Source organism: Leiobunum rupestre, chromosome 10, assembly GCF_980474605.1.
Source record: "Leiobunum rupestre chromosome 10, qqLeiRupe1.1.hap1, whole genome shotgun sequence".
NCBI lineage: Eukaryota > Metazoa > Arthropoda > Arachnida > Opiliones > Sclerosomatidae > Leiobunum > Leiobunum rupestre.
In genome coordinates, this window is record NC_143393.1 from 47,029,779 (window position 1) to 47,042,128 (window position 12,350).

General features: G+C 37.2%; 1 long non-coding RNA gene across 3 annotated transcripts; it reads left to right on the forward strand.

The window, feature by feature from the left end:
- The first annotated feature begins 9,136 nt into the window (after positions 1–9,136).
- Positions 9,137–12,350, forward strand: LOC149926069 (uncharacterized). 3 transcript variants are annotated; one of them, XR_016476858.1, is made up of 4 exons: positions 9,146–9,245; positions 9,395–9,568; positions 11,532–11,623; positions 12,033–12,350. It is a non-coding gene; the product is annotated as an uncharacterized LOC149926069 (long non-coding RNA). The 3 variants fall into 3 exon arrangements; XR_016476857.1 differs by having other exon boundaries at positions 9,148–9,245; positions 9,314–9,568; XR_016476859.1 differs by lacking the exon at positions 9,395–9,568 and having other exon boundaries at positions 9,137–9,245.

Consider the following 12,350-nt stretch of genomic DNA (forward strand, 5'->3'; position numbering starts at 1 on the left):
GGAAAATTTTAGTTTAGATAAATTAAATAGACAAATGTTTTATAGGTAAAATCATGAGGCTAGTTTGAAGCGAAATCTTAAATCCAAAGGACTATATCAAGACATAGGAAGAAATATTTCTTCTGGGTAATATCGGAAATATTACAGAAAATTTAGAAAAATATCGGAAATACTGAGAAATATAGGTGAAAGTATGGGAAATATAGATAAATATTGGAAAATATATCGGAGAGATTGGTGTAAATATTGGTAGTAATGATAAATATTGGAGGATATATGAAAAATAATGATAAATATAAAGACATTTATTGAAATATTGGAGGACATACTTAAAAAAAAAGAAAAAATATAGGACGATATATGGGAAATAATGATAAATATTGGAGGACATTGAAAATATTGATAAATATCGAAGGATATATGGGAAATATTGGAGGGCATATGGAAAATAATGATAAATATCGAATGATGTATGGGAAATATTGGAGGACAAAGGGACATTTCTAACAAAGGGATGTTCCTAACAAGGGACGTTCCTTACAAGGGACTTACCTAACAAAAGGAACTTTCATAACATAGGACTTACTTAACATAATAACTTTCATAATAAGGGACGTTCCATACTTAGGACGTTCCTTACAAAGGTCTTACCTAACATAGGAACTTTCATAACATGGGATTTTCCATACATAGGACGTTCCTTACAAGGGACTTACCTTACAAATGGAACTTTCATAACAAAAAATTTTTCATAACAAGGGATTTTCCATACATGGGACGTTACTCACAAGGGATGTTCCTTACAAAGGAACTCACATAACAAGGGACTTACTTAACATAATAACTTTCATAACAAGGGACTTACCTAACATAATAACTTTTATAATAAGGGACGTTCTATGCATGGGACGTTCCTTACATAGGACTTACCTAACAAAGGAACTTTCATAACAAGAGACGTTCTATATAAGAGATGTTCCTAACAAGGGATGTTCCTAACAAAGGAACTTTGATAACAAGGGACGTTCCTAACAAAGGATTTTTCATAACAAGAGACGTTCCTAACAAAGGAACTTTCATAACAAGGGACGTTCCTAACAAAGGATTTTTCATAACAAGAGACGTTGCTAACAAAGGAACTTTCATAACAAGGGACGTTCCTAACAAAGGATTTTTCATAACAAGAGACGTTGCTAACAAAGGAACTTTCATAGAAAGGGACGTTCCTAACAACTAGATGTTCCTAACAAAGGGATGTTCCTAACAAGGGACGTTCCTTACAAGGGACTTACCTAACAAAAGGAACTTTCATAACAAGGGATTTTCCATACATAATAACTTTCATAACAAGGGATTTTCCATACATAATAACTTTCATAAGAAGGGACGTTCTATACATGGGACGTTCCTTACATGGGACTTACCTAACAAAGGAACTTTCATAACAAGAGACGTTCTATACAAGGGATGTTCCTAACAAAGCGATGTACATAACAAAGCGATGTACATAACAAAGGACGTTCCTAACAAAGCGATTTACATAACTAAGGACGTTCCTAACAAAGGATTTTTCATAACAAAGGACGTTCCTAACAAAGGATTTTTCATAACAAGAGACGTTGTGATCAAAGGAACTTTCATAGAAAGGGACGTTCCTAACAAGAGACGTTGTATACAGGGGATGTTGATTAGCCAAAATTTAATACAGTTAAAGCAATCAACTCTGGTTAAAAAACTTCAATTTTTACCTGGCTCAACATGGTTCTTAGGCCTTGTCTGACGAGGGTATTAGAGTTCTAATTTTTATCGCTTACAAATTTGGCTTAAGATTTTAACGGAAATCCCTAAATTTCAAGGAGTTTTATGAAAAATCTTGGAAGTACTTTGCCATAGAACTGTAACGGCTAAATTCCAGTACCATGTGTTACCGTTAAATAGCTACAGGTACCAACTCTGGTAAAAAAAACTAAACTTAACCTAGTTTAATGATGTTTTTAGGCATTGTGTGTCAAGAGCAGTGTTGGGCAAATTTTAAATGCTGGGGCAACTAAAACTTAACAATTAATTAATTGTTTATCACGACTATAAAAATTAACAATTAATTAATTGTGATTGTGAAAACTCACGATTAACAATTGATTATTTGTTATATACTGTAGTCACAATTAAAAACCAACCAATTATTAATCGTGACTTTTCACAAGTAACAACTAATCAATTTTCAATCTTTTAATACATTTGATTAAACACAAGAGCTGCGTTCAGACTATGTGAAAATATATTTTCGGTTATGTTGGTCGCGACGGTTCGTTCATTTCACTGTTCAGAAAGGAACCAACCTTGCACGGAGATTAACATAAAAGGTGATTGTTCATCCAATCAGAGCTCAGTAATAACGGCATAAAAATTGAAATAATTTTTTATCCACCTCTGATTGGTTATAGTATTTCGATGGTTCTAAAGGTCGCCACTGCCTAGAGTCAGCGCTGATGAGACATAAGGCTAATTGTCTGCTATGAACTTTTTGAGCGCAACGAAATGCAAAAATGTAAACGACACGCGCGAAAATTTAAAGTCTCTGTTGAGAAGTCTGAACGGTGTAAGAAATCGAACGAACCGACACGATCGACACAAACGTAATATTTTCGCATAGTATGAACGCTGCTTTACAATTAAAACAGATTATTGTAAAGGGCGCGGACTGGAGAGTGGCGTCCGAACCAATGTGCAGTGCGATGGAAATTCGTAGCGTAGCAAGTGGGAGCGAACCAGAGTTGCCAGATGAGCGATTTTCCGCCAAATTGGGCTACTTTAGGAACTTTGTTGCAGAAAAAAAATTGGGCGGAGGCATAGCCGTATTAACGTATGTGTCAAGGTTGCTATGGTACAGGGCCCCCGAAGTTGGGGCTATCTAAGGAGACCTCTGAGGTTGGGGCTTATTGAGAGCCTCGGAGGTGTTGCGTGAACTAATTCCTAATTTCTTAGACGAAAGAATTTCTTGCGATTTTGCGCGAGCCACGTTAATAAAAAAATGCGCGCGCTACGGACTTTGTAAGATCGATGGAAAGTAACCAAGTGACGTGACCCTACAACGTTTTCAGAGCTAATGTACCTATTCTTTTGGTGTTTTGCGTTTAGACATTATAAAAGTCGAAAAATAAGGGCCCCAAATAATACTTTCAGTTTTTAGGGTGATTTTATAATGGTATTTAAAGACCAAATGACGCAGAATCATTTAACTGAAGCAAAAAAGCTACAAAGTACAGAGGCGCTGTCAATATAGGCTTTTAATGTTGCTTCTATCATAATTATGTAAACTATATGCTTTATGAAGAAGTATTTTACTGCTTTCTTTATTTTTGCCCAATTAGCGTACGATAAATTGCGATGAATCACCAACACTTCTTAATTTGTTTAAGAGGGCCGCTAGGCGCGAACGTTTTGGGCTGTATTGAGGAGAGAATGATGCTTGATTGAGCGACATTTTGCTCTAGTTGTCCAATTGGAGTGTGCGGTATCCTTAAAATTAATCTGGCCTATCTGGAGCGAAAGGCAAGTACCCTTTGCACTGCGTGCCGTGCCAACCGCTTACAAAACAAACAAACACGTCGCGACTTGTAACTTTTGCTAGTTTATAGTTACATTCGACAAACTAAAGAAATATGAACGACACACAAAGAAAATAATAAAAAAAATGAATATTATAAAAATTGACATAATTACCAAAAGTGGGTCAATAGGACCTATTTCTTAATGAATGTTACGAGCGAAATACAAGTTGGGAGGGGAGAAAGGAAAGTATGCCTTGGGGAGGGAAGGAAGTTAAAACCAACAAATAACGCCTCGTAGTGAGGAACGGAGGAACTAAGTAGCACTTGTCAAACCTAGTGTATTTTTGTATTTTTCGTCGTTCTGTGGAGATGCTTTCGCCATCTACCTACGATATACTACCATACTAAAAAAAGATCCAGAAAGGTGACAATAAATAGTCTTTTACGTGGTCGATCTCGAGTCGAGCATTCATTAAACCTTTAGCATATTAAAATATAGGTATTGTCACACTTTTCGTAATTATGTCTCTTTTGATATTATGAAAGTAATATTTCCTACCAAGGAGTAGTGCTAAATTTTATTAATGAAGCAATATATCTAAGAGAAATTTCATATACATAAATATATATAAATCGTGTTCATCTGATATCCGTAAAGTTACATAGGGCACTTAATTGTTAGTTTTAATTGATACTTTAAACAATCAAAACGTAAATTAACAGGTATTAATCCAAATGAACTAATTGCAATGTGGAATTAATGGTTTAATTGCAACTAATTTTAATTGCTATTAATTTAATTGCAATGTGGAATTAATGATTAAATTCCAATTAAATCTAATTGCAATGTGGAATTAATGATTAAATTCCAATTAAATCTAATTACAATTAATTTAATTTCCATGGATGATTAATGTTTTAATTTCAATTAAATAAATTGCATTGGGCAATTAATGGTTAAATTGTAAATATTTTAATTGCAATTAAATTAATTGCAATGTGCAAATAATCACTTAGTTACAATTATTTTAATTGCAATATTGTTTTAGTCAAATAATTAATAGATTAATTGATTAATACCCAACACTGGTCAAGAGTATAAGTTGCACAATAAATGTACACTTATTGAACACTTAGCTTTAACTTTTATTTCATTTCATAACAACTTTAATTTAATTTCATATCAAAGTAACAAACCATATCCTGCGTTGCTTAATTTTAATGATTATGCATTTTAAAAAGCCTCGCTCGGATAAATTGGATTTGCTTTATAGTGCAAGACGCTCCCAACAGGAGATTCCCCCCCCCCTCGCTCAGATAAATTGGATTTGCTTTATAGTGCAAGACGCTCCCAACAGGAGATTTGGACCCCTTCGCTTGGATAAATTGGATTTGCTTTATAGTGCAAGACGCTCCCAACAGGAGATTCCCCCCTCGCTCGGATAAATTGGATTTGCTTTATAGTGCAAGACGCTCCCAACAGGAGATTCCCCCCCTCACTCGGATAAATTGGATTTGCTTTATGGTGTAAGACATTCCCAACAGTAGATTTGGACCCCTTCGCTTGGATAAATTGGATTTGCTTTATAGCGTAAGACGCTTCCAACAGGAGATTTGGCCCCCTCACTCGGATAAATTGGATTTGCTTTATGGTGTAAGATGTTCCCAACAGCAGATTTGGACCCCTTCGCTTGGATAAATTGGATTTGATTTATAGTGCAAGACGCTCCGAACAAGAGATTTGCCCCCCCCCTCGCTCGGATAAATTGGATTTGCTTTATAGCGTAAGACGCTCCCAACAGCAGATTTGGCTCCCCCTCGCTCGGATAAATTGGATTTGCTTTATGGTGTAAGACATTACCAACAGCAGATTTGAACCCCTTCGCTTGGATAAATTGGATTTGATTTATAGTGCAAGACGTTCCCAACAAGAGATTTCCCCCCCCCCTCGCTCGGATAAATTGGATTTGCTTTATAGCGTAAGACGCTCCCAACAGGAGATTTGGCCCCCTCACTCGGATAAATTGGATTTGTATTATAGTGTAAGATGTTCCCAACAGCAGATTTGGACCCCTTCGCTTGGATAAATTGGATTTGATTTATAAAGTAAGACGCTCCCAACAAGAGATTTGCCCCCCCCCCCTCGCTCGGATAAATTGGATCTGGTTTATGGTGTAAGACGTTCCCATCAGGAAATTTGCCCCCCCCCCCCTCGCTTGGATAAATTGGATTTGGTTTATGGTGTAAGACGTTCCCAACAGCAGATTTAGACCCCTTCGCTTGGATAAATTGGATTTGGTTTATGGTGTAAGACGTTCCCAACAGCAGATTTGGACCCATTCGCTTGGATAAATTGGATTTGGTTTATGGTGTAAGACGTTCCCAACAGCAGATTTGGACCCCTTCGCTTGGATAAATTGGATTTGCTTTATGGTGTAAGACCGTAGACGTTCCCAACAGCAGATTTGGACCCCTTCGCTTGGATAAATTGGATTTGCTTTATGGTATAAGACGTTCCCAACAGCAGATTTGGACCCCTTCGCTTGGATAAATTGGATTTGCTTTATGGTGTAAGACCGTAGACGTTCCCAACAGCAGATTTGGACCCCTTCTCTTGGATAAATTGGATTTGATTTATAGTGCAAGACGCTCCCAACAAGAGATTTGCCCCCCCCCCTCGCTCGGATAAATTGTATTTGCTTTATAGTGCAAGACGCTCCCAACAAGAGATTTGCCCCCCCCCTCGCTCGGATAAATTGTATTTGCTTTATAGCGTAAGACGCTCCCAACAGGAGATTTGGCCCCCTCGCTCGGATAAATTGGATTTGCTTTGTGGTGTAAGACGTTCCCAACAGCAGATTTGGACCCCTTCGCTAGGATAAATTGGATTTGCTTTATGGTGTAAGACGTTCCCAACAGCAGATTTGGACCCCTTCGCTTGGATAAATTGGATTTGCTTTCTGGTGTAAAACCGTAGACGTTCCCAACAGGAGATTTGGACCCCTTCGCTTGGATAAATTGGATTTGCTTTATAGTGTAAGACGCTCCCATTATGATATTTCGTCCACTGCTCGCTACAATCGTTTCGAATTTCAAGAATTAATTTATTTCAAGTTATGGAGGAAGACAGCCTTAAGGCCATCCGTTGACATTGAGTTAAAATTTACCTCCGGCCAGAGAGGAACCGAAGACTGAAAATCTGAAAACTTTCTTAAACTGAATAAAGTGGGGCTCATGAGGAAAACCGAAGTTGGAAGCGCTTCTTTAAACTTCAAAATCAACTGTTTAGACGAACGGGAAATGTTGCTAAAATAGCTGATTCGAAGACGATTTGTGCAGTGTACATTTCGATGACGATTTGTGCAGTGTACATAAATAGTTCCAAAAGAACCTTTCCGAAGCAACTCCCAAAATATCCGGAAAACCACTGATAAACGCATTTCCAATGTTTGGAAATACCCTTGTATTAAGCCCTCTCAAACTTAAAAATCTGGTGACGCCGCTACTAATTGTATTAAAAATAATTAAAACTAAAATAACTTAAAATGTTTCGAATATAGAATAATTCGTACACCGCCTTACATATTCAGCGAGTTATATTGTAAGACATTTTTTTGTGCAGGTCCGTATGTGTAATGTGTGCGAACATATCTATTGCTACATAATTTAGCCAGAAGTGATTTAAAATATAATTCTCAAAAGGTTTTTAAATATATTTAAACGGAGGAAATTTACCTCAATACCAACGGATGGTCTTAACGCTGTCATCCTCCATAACTAGAAATAGATAATTATTGAAATTATAAACGACTCTAATTATACAGGGTGTTTTAATTTGCTTGCCTCCACCCTCCTACGCGTTGTAACCCGGCCTAACAAGGGTATTAGCCTAGCTGATTATTAATATTATTATTATAATTATTATAATTTCAACGTACTTCAGTAATTAAGTATGGATCGTAATAACCGTGAACAGCGGTCCAAGACGATAGAATTACACTACGGTGATGTTCATCAAAACGCACGTCTAGTAAGTCAGTTATTTCAAATGTCCTTTTATGACAGTTGACCAGATCACCTTACTATTATCCGTGCTGTTCGTGACTTTGAAGATGATGGCCACGTGAATGCCAGATTCCACGGACGGGGACATCTTAACATTAATATGGAAGACACAGTCATCGCCTACTTTGTTGCCTACCCACGAGCAAGTAAAAGAATGGCATGCTCCGATTTGGACTTGTCAACGTATTATGTCTTTAGTGTCCTTGACCCCCGTAACTTTCGTCCATAACGAGCCACGCTCCACCAAACACTTCACGATGGTGAAAGCCGACTTGGATTGTATTGTGGCGGCTGGTTCAGTACCATGGCCGCGATGCAAATGAAAATTTCCTCCGTTTGAATCTCGCGTCCCATGAGTGCTTCTCATCGAGAGACGGCCCGTTTAACAGACAGAACAACCACATGTGGAGTGACGAAAATCCACATCTGGGATTTCCTCACCACAATCCAAGGGGGGGCGCATTCGGTAAATGAGTTTTGGAGATTTTCCGTCTGGGCTGGTCTACTAGGTGATCGCGTTATTGGACCATTTTTTCTACCGAATCGGCTTAATGGGGAGAACTACTTGGCCTTCCTACAGAATGAAGTTGCGGAAGCGTTGGAACATGAACCTTTGATCGACATCCTACACCTTTGTATCCAGAATGACGCTGCGCCTCCTCACCAGCAGAGAGGTGTGGTACAATTCCTTAACATCTAGATACCTGGGCGTTGGATTGGAAGGAACGGTTCAGTGCGATGACCTCCTAGGTCCCCAGATTTGACACCGCCGGACTTTTTACTGTGAAGATTCGTGAAAAAGGAAGTTTATAAGACGCCAGTCACTAGAGAAGAAGACTAGTAACTCCAGCTATGGTTCTTGGTTCATTTCAAAATAGGCTGTACCGCGCACGAACGTGTACAGCAGCGAATGATGGAATTATTGAACCTCATTTAGTATAAGACTGGTGCGTTTGTAAATTTTGTAACACTTTCGGAAATTGTTTTTTCCTCAAAATTAATTACCAATATATAATTAGTTTAAAAAACGTTCAGTTTTATCAGTCATACAAACATTACAATTGAGATAGGTTTCTTTTAAAATTAGTTGTGTAGGTTTTCAAGTATGCTCCATGAAAAGGTCACGGTTTAGCAGACATTTACAAACAACAATGACCATCCGCGATAGTCCTGAAAATTTCTAAGTAATATAGTTTTGGAGCAAAATGCCTGGGGGCGATCAAAATAAAACTCCCTGTATAAAATAAATTTCGCGTTTAATACGACAGCTTTGCATTGAAATTAAAGATAAAAAAATAAACTTTACGAATTAAATTGGACTATAAACTAGAAAAATTCGACGTTTCTGTTGACATTTAAGGCGAGAAAAATAAACTAGCATGTTTAAAATCTGCAAAATTGAATGGATTATAAACTAGAAATATATCAATTCCGTTGACAATTTATGCCACCATGGTTATCCAGCGATTTTTTTCATTGTTTTGGAATGTGGCATGATTTGCTTTAACACCGAATGTAGGTCAAAAGATAAAGAATAAAACGCACTATCCGAATATTGCTGCTGAGACTTAAATCGCGGACCTCTGTCTTCAAAGGTATCACTCTTCTTTCATCGATCTTAGCCGTGTGGTAAGATACATTTTTACATACATAAAGAACACGTTGGACGTTCTATTCCCTTTAACTATCCAATGAAGGGAACGCAGAAACGCAATAAAGCCTTCCATAAGCAAACTAAAGCCTTCGCCAAGACTACATTTTGAGCTTTCTGTTTCAAGAATGGAACTTATGCAAGGTTCTATGGCTTTTAATTGGATGGACGGCACTAGAACGATCGTATGAAGCCACGGCACTGCAGCTCATGGCTACCACTGTAGGATCGCGTTTACAGCTGCGTCAACCAAATTATAACAGATTATTTTCAACGTTATTATGAAAGGTGGTTTTCTAAGGTGCGTCTCAATTATTTCGAACAAACTAAAGTAGAACTCGTGAGCAATAGTTAGTTTTAAACGCGCCAGTGCTAAGCCCCGTTCGCTCTTGAGGGTAAAATCGGTTATAAACTCAGTTCGAAGCGACTTGGCCAAGATGCTTCAAGAATCATTGCGCAGGGGCGTACCCATAAGGGGGCATGAGGGAGGGTGACCAAGTTCAATGCTGGGTTAAAACTAGCTAATAAAAACGGTTTCAAGTTGCCTTTTCTTCGAACATTCGTTTCGCAGAGTCGTTAATCGCATTCGAATATGTTTCATGTAGCCAACTTTAGCCAATTGCTTTAGCGTAAAATACGAACGAAGCGTATGTTCGGTTGCATCATTTATAAATTAAAAGTCGTTTCTCTTTATCTAGTCTCGCTAATTCTTATTCGTAAATCGTACTTTACGGCAAAATTACGGAAATCTTATTATTGAGAAATTCAGGGAAGTAGTTTGAAATTTTGGGTACTGTTTTATATATAAATTTTGCGAACGGGATTTTGAAACGCAAAATGATTCCAGAAATCACAAACTGATTTTGCGATTTCAGAGGACGATTTTCGTGTTGATTTCTGGTTTTCAAGTTGATTTGGAGATTTCAGAGCACGATTTTCGTGTTGATTTCTGGTTTTCATGCCGATTTGGAGATTTCAGAGCACGATTTTCGTGTTGATTTCTGGTTTTCATGCTGATTTGGAGATTTCAGAGCACGATTTTCGTGTTGATTTCTGGTTTTCAAGTTGATTTGGAGATTTGAGAGCACGATTTTCGTGTTGATTTCTGGTTTTCATGCTGATTTGGAGATTTCAGAGCACGATTTTCGTGTTGATTTCTGGTTTTCATGCTGATTTGGAGATTTCAGAGCACGATTTTCGTGTTGATTTCTGGTTTTCAAGTTGATTTGGAGATTTCAGAGCACGATTTTCGTGTTGATTTCTGGTTTTCATGCTGATTTGGAGATTTCAGAGCACGATTTTCGTGTTGATTTCTGGTTTTCAAGTTGATTTCAAGATTTCTGTAAAACGTTTTCTCTAAAGTCTACGGGATTTGCGCGACTGTCGGACTTCTCGTAGTTTTCATTCAAAATGGTTTAAATTTAAGTAATTATTAGCCTTTTATTCGAGTTTTGGAAATTCCTGTTCCAGAAAAAGCTTGATCACAGAAAATATCACGTTTCTTCTAGAAATGTTTCCACTTTCAGCAACCTATGACAAGCACTTCAAATGAATTGAAAGTTCTCTTTGACAATTGCAGTGAAACCAAATTTATGAGGAACATAGCGGAAAAAGCTATTGAACTTAAAAATATTCTAAAATTGGCTTTGAAATTGGTAAAACTAGTAGTAACGGCAGGTTATTCGGTAGCTAGAAACGAAAAAAATTCTGTAAATTAAAATTTGTAATGATTTATAAAGTGAAATTATTAAGTCAAAACCTTGTGTTACGAAATTTATTAGTTAACCCATAAGTTCCAATTTTACGTTTTCAGTTGCCGAAATTAAAACTTCTGACCGCGCCCCCCAATCTTAAACCCTTCGCTACGCCCCTGCAAACACGAAGCGATTTCTCACGCTGGCTTTGAAAACTTGTTATCTAATTCGAAGCAATTTTAGGGGTAGGTGTGAACGCGGCTCAAGTCACCATAAATCGGTTTGAATGCAAGTTTCCACCTAGAAAATTGGAAATGGCTGTTTCCTTTTACTTTGGAGTTGCTGGTTGTATCACGATTAGACATTTTCACGCTAGTAGACTCGAAATCTTTGTGGGCTGTTTTATAATGACACTAGTGTCCTCGTTGTGGAGATACAACAATTGGTATAGCTTTCAAAATGTAGTATTTTTTCCCATCAACAGTTAAACGTACCACAACACATGGATTGATCTATAGTTGAGTCGTTGACTAAAATAAATAATTTTATTCATTTTAATATATCTTACAGAAACAACATGAAATCTTTCGTTGCTTTGGTTCTTTGCATTATGGTTATTGTTCTTCTCAACATTGAGGACGCGAAAGCGGATAAAATATATTGTACGTATATACGAATAACCATTGAGAGTCGTAAGATATCCAATTAATATTGTGATAAATTGTTTTTCGTATTACGCAAATTTGTAACTGTTAAGTTACATTGGTTATAAGGAAATTGCGAGACGGTGCATATGAAGCATTCGTTTTCATGTACTGTTAATTTTATTCGTTCGCTGACTCTCGCTTTTATTTCAAAGCTAGATTCGAAGGATTAAAAGAAGTGCTGGTAAAAATACGTATAATAGTGATTTTCCTATACCGTTCTAGAAGGAAAGAATGATTTTTGAAATAGGAAATCTTCTTACTAATATTAACGTTGTAGATTCCCTAGTCTGTGGGCACCAACCTAGCCGCGGTAGGATGGGCCTATTGCGTCTATAGCTCACGTATCTGTGTTTTTTGCAACAAGGGACAGGAAACGATGTACAGGCGTGTAAAAAGATTTGCTGCGGTTGCCGCCTCAATCATCACGGATTTAAAGATTTTAAACAATTTGTAAATGCCAACAAATGCATGGATAACGTAGAAAAGCGAATAAAGGGTTGTAGCTGCTCCTATCATGGAGCCGATAGATATGATGTAGAATATGATGATTAATTGTCTACGAAAACACCTAATAGAGTGAAATAAAAAATTAAATACTTTATTTGCACAAGTTGGTGGTAAAAAATGTATAAAGTTACGCGCAATTCAATTGTATCAATAAAAAGCACGCTTCAAAATTAAA